General features: G+C 32.5%; 1 long non-coding RNA gene across 2 annotated transcripts; it reads right to left on the reverse strand.

Annotated features, from left to right (window-relative positions):
• Positions 1–3,072: 3,072 nt before the first annotated feature.
• LOC134667064 (uncharacterized) lies at positions 3,073–5,031 on the reverse strand. 2 transcript variants are annotated; one of them, XR_010098593.1, is made up of 5 exons: positions 4,919–5,031; positions 4,678–4,828; positions 4,467–4,563; positions 4,015–4,322; positions 3,073–3,649 (listed from the first exon to the last, which is right to left on the reverse strand). It is a non-coding gene; the product is annotated as an uncharacterized LOC134667064 (long non-coding RNA). The 2 variants fall into 2 exon arrangements; XR_010098592.1 differs by having other exon boundaries at positions 4,015–4,563.
• Between the last annotated feature and the right edge of the window lie 277 nt (positions 5,032–5,308).

Consider the following 5,308-nt stretch of genomic DNA (forward strand, 5'->3'; position numbering starts at 1 on the left):
CGCGTCGCTACAAGTACACGCGGCCACACCAGTTTTGATGTCTAGCAGTAGTGGTTGCCGCGCACCGCTTATAGAACGGATGTCTGTTCGCGCTTACATATCTCGTAATAGATGCGTTCTGTTAGAGAGTGAACCTTCTATACCTAGTTTTATTTATTATGAGCTAGTTCCTAGAACTCGCGACAAGCTTCATAAGTTTCAAAAATGTCAAAAAAAATCTCTTACTTCGTTGAGTCATTATGCGTGCAGTGCGGTCATAGGCGTGAAGTAAATAGGCGTGATTATATGTATGTAAATAATTATTAACTAGAAATTAACTCTTTTAATTGGGTAAACAGGTCAAACGCACTTAAATCCCCGGTATAAATTAACATATCCCTTAACCCGTTCATTTAGCAGATTTGTCACGCTAATTTCCCGTTTCTAAGTTCTTAAGCCTTGGATGCTCGACTAGTTTGCCCGCAAAGCCTTGCCAGATTAATGTTGAATAATTATGCGATAATCTGTGTGATGGTGTAAGCAACGCCTTGAACAGACACCATAAAAAGAAATAGACAGATAATAAGTGTTAATGGTAAAACGAGACGAAATTATTAGGAATAAAACTACACTTCCAAGATATCGTTGATCCTTTCACATTTATTTATAATATACACGGTGTAACATGAGGAAACCGAATATTTTTTTTGGCGAAATTGACCTAAACTCATATTAGGTAAATTTTTTCCTTCTTATGACCTCAGAAATGCGTGGTTAAAAGCATAAACAAATTCAAAACAAAATAAATCCATCATGGACCTTATTTATTATTTATTTCTTCTTCTCTTCTTCAATTTAAGAGGTATCCTCTTGTCGGTGGAGTATTTTACATTTCTCCCTCTCATAAGCCATAGCTTTGACCTCTTGATACGACACGACACCAGCTATTTCTTTTATTTGGTCTATATAGCTACGTCTTGGTCTGCCCCTGCCTCTCTTTCCTTCTATGATGGTTTTAAAGAAGTTGTCGTGCCGTAACAAATGTCCAATCATTTTTCCCCGTCTGTTGTTGATGGTGTTCAATATCATCCTCTTCTCTTTCAGTCTTCGTAATACCTCTTCGTTCGTTATCTTCTCCGTCCATTTTATACCTTCCATACGTCTCCAACACCACATTTCGAAAGCTTCCAGTATTTTTCGGTCTCTCTGAGTATTGAGTGTTCTCTGATTATTTATTTAAAATCACAATACTTTTACTGACAATAAAAGTTTAACAGGCACGTTGCAGTGAACCCCGCACTAGGCATGGCCAGTGTCACAATGTACTCGTAATGCTTATTGTGTTTCCAAAATGTTCTGCTTTGTGCGCTGTTCAAAATCCCATACAAAAATAGACATAAAGCAAACGCGAACGGTCGTTACGCTGTCGAATGAAATTTACACTCGGGGTTTTGGTGATTATTTAATTTGGGATCACTGTAGCAACAACGCGACCAACAATACAATAATACATTATGTTAGTACTAAATAAGACGGGTTTATAACGTACCAAAGTCGCTAACCATAGCTGTATGAGCAGCATACATTGTTATTTTAGCCGTCTCTGAAATTCCACACTCCCACAAGTTACAACAAATCGTATCTCTCCCAAATTAATATCTACACTGTTAAAAATATTCAGGGAATTTTACATAAATTTAGGGCAACTTTCGTTGCCCTAACTTTTCTGTATTTTTACATAATTATGTAATTTTACAAGGCGTATGTAATTTTACATATCGACCTGATTTCATTATTATGTAATTTTACATTTATGTAATTTTACATAATCAAACAAATTGACGGTTATGTAAAATTACATTTATGTAATTTTACATAATCATACTGTCAGATATGTAAAAATCTCACTTATGTAATTTTACATAATCTGTAAAATCTCATTTATGTAATTTTACATATCCGTAAAATTTCACTTTCGTACTTTTACATTTTTTTCGGTAATATTACAGGGTAATTGTATGTTTTGTTACAAATTTCGTATGTATAAATACATAAAGTTTGTGTATTAGTAATGATTTTTATGTATGATTACATTTTATTCAGTAATATTACCGAATTATTATGTATTTTGTTACAGATTTCATGTGTAAAATTACACCAACTTAATGTATTATTAATGTTTTTTTGAGTATTTTTACTTTTTATTCGGTAACATTACACAATTATTATGTGTTTTGTTACAGATTTCGTATGTAAAAATACATTAAGTTTTTGTATTATTAATGATACTTTATGTATATTTACATTGTATTTGGTAATATCACAGAAGTAATATGTGTTTTATTACAGATTTCGTATGTGAATTTACACAAAGTACATGTATTATTAATGATTTTTTTAAGTATTTTTCCTTTTTATTCGGGAATATTACCGAATTATTATGTATTTTGTTACAGATTTCGTCTGTAAAATTACACAAACTTTATTTATTATTAATGTTTTTTTAAGTATATTTACTTTTTATTCAGTAATATTACAAAATTATTGTGTTTTATTACAGTTTGCGTATGTGATTTTACCACAAACTTTATGTATTTTTAATGATTTTTAAGTATTTTTCCATTTTATTCGGTAATATTACTGATACAATTTATGTATTTTTACATAAGAAAACTGTGATTTTAAATATGGGCAAGGTAAAATTACTTGTTGTTTGTGTATTATTACCTGTAAAATTAGGTAATATTTCATGTTATTAGGGGATATTTTTCTGTAAAATTCAATACAAATTCTGTACATTTACGGTAATTCTCCGGATTTAGTTATTAACCATTCGTTAGTTTTTTTTCTTATGTATTTTAATTAATGCAGCCTGTCTGCAGACTGCATTTATTAAAATACATAAGAAAACAAATACCAACTTGCTAATAGCAAAGTCCTGAGAATTATCGATAGCATGTAAATGTACAAAATTTGTATTGAATTCTTTAGGAAATATCGCCTAATAACATGTAAAACGAACTAATTTTATCAGTCATAATATACAAACAACAAGCAATTTACAGTTTGGAGGTTATTTAATAAAAAACAAAATTACAAAGAAATAAATTTATTGATTTTCACACACTAAAATTATAGAGCACACGCGTATATACACGTCTACGTGCATATTATTATTATTTATTCTGTGACAGAGTACAAAAAGTAGAAGACATATACGACACTATAAATTATATCTTATGTACATAAGTACTTCTTATGAATTAGTCTTATAAAAGTTTCGGTTAATAAGGCCTATGTGAATCTAATGCGTGAAACCTATACCATTTCAAGTAACGAATTGTCTGAAAATGTTTGTTACTGACATTAATTATAGTTAGTTTTTTTAGCATTAGAAAGAACTTGCAAGAAGTTAAGCGATCTTGACATGTCTTTTAATAGAAAAACGCTTCTTAAAAATCAAAAACTATTACTTATGACTTCCTTCTTTAGGATTTATTTTAAAAATATACCTTTGTATAAATTCTAATGTGTTTTGACAGTCCACTGGATATTCCATATTCAAGTTGCAGTAAGCCGCCATCAATAGTTGTAACGACGTAGGCAGAATCTCAGTTTCGCTAACAATCGTTTTTTCTACCAGCAAGTAATATAATTATATTTTCATTATCTGTGGACAAAAAACATAATGGTTAAAACAGGTAATATAATAGGCCCCCAAATTTAATACTTCCTCCTCAAATAAGATAATTTATCGTATTACGTTAAGTGGCACTACTAGTGAGTAAGGGTACAAGTCTCGGGCAGCGCAGTTTTAAAAGGGTGTAAGTTCCATGCCCCTTTTACAACTAAGCTGCGCGACACTTGTACCCTTTTTCACTAGGGCCACAGGTTTATTCAATACATTTACGTTTTAACACTGTATGTTTCATTTCATATAGATTATATTATGATTAATTATAAATTATATGAAACATACAGTGTTATGCTTCGCAGGTAAGGCATTTTATCATTGTAATAATAATTAAGTCTCACCTAAAAATACAATGTTAGGCGCAGCTATTTCGGATAGCTCTGCAACTTGAACCCTGGTTAATGTTTCCTGGAAAAGAAAAAGTTAATAAGATTAGTAAATGGAACTACTATATTTAGGATGGTACCTCATCTGGAAGAAAATGGATTATGAATTCTATCTTGGGTATTGCTCTCCCTCTATGTGACGGATGATCAAAATAGCGTGGGCCTATGTTGCACCAAACCTGAGTTCCACTAGGTACAGCCAGGGTTCAGCATCAGCTCTATCTTGTCAACTTCAAGCGTCAAATTATTAAATTGACATCATACTGCAAAATAAATGTGGTTTGAGTCAGCACATTAATGCTTAACAGTAGGTATCCAATTATAGTCTATTCTACAATACACTACATTCTACAATTACACAAAAAATATTTCATTACGAAAAGTCAAATTAATTTAGATTTACTCACCTTTTTCAATGATATTTTTTAAAGTTGGGTCCATTATTGGAACAGCTTTCTTGATTGTTTGGTCTACTGACCAAATTTTAATAACGGGCATGTTTTACTGTGAAAAAATAACACAATTTATTAGTGTTGGTGACTATTTAATTAACCTACACAATCAAGCATGTACTAATATCGTTTTAAATTTAGATGTACTTAGCTAATAAATACTTACATTTTTTTAATGGCATACGACGAAAGCGGCTGCTCCAAGATTTGTAGATCAGGTCTGATCCACCCTGGACGTGGACAGGACATGATATCAACTGGACTTTGTAAAGGACGCCGAGGAAACCGTTGGAAAAAAGTTGAACCGCGAACCCTTTCTGGAAGTACATAACGTTTTGAGGTCTAATGCAGATTTCACTAGATATTCGATGCAAGAAAGTAAAGGTATATCTAATACTTATATTTACCTGTTTTCTTGTATGCTGTCTCCAATTTATTTACACGTTTACACAAGTACTACGTTCTACGCACAGCGAGTGAGCGAGCGCCATTTTGATGTGAACTCATGAACTGCGCAGCGGACAGCGCAGCTACAGGTTCGTGGCGGGGGGGGGTGCGCCTGACTAGCGATCGCGTGATCCATGTAGCTCGCGCGCCATTGGCGCGCGTTATAATATTGATCCGTGATTGGGTGTGTGCCAGTGCCGCACAAAATTCGTCCAATCCGCGAGTGCTAACGGATATGAATTCATATTTGAAGATTTATAGTTTATTTTTCGAAATTAATAATTAGGTACACAATTTTACCAATAATTGCTGACATTGGTACATATAAATAACATCGTAAGTTTTGTCGT

The sequence above is a fragment of the Cydia fagiglandana genome, chromosome 8, assembly GCF_963556715.1.
Source record: "Cydia fagiglandana chromosome 8, ilCydFagi1.1, whole genome shotgun sequence".
Lineage (NCBI taxonomy): Eukaryota > Metazoa > Arthropoda > Insecta > Lepidoptera > Tortricidae > Cydia > Cydia fagiglandana.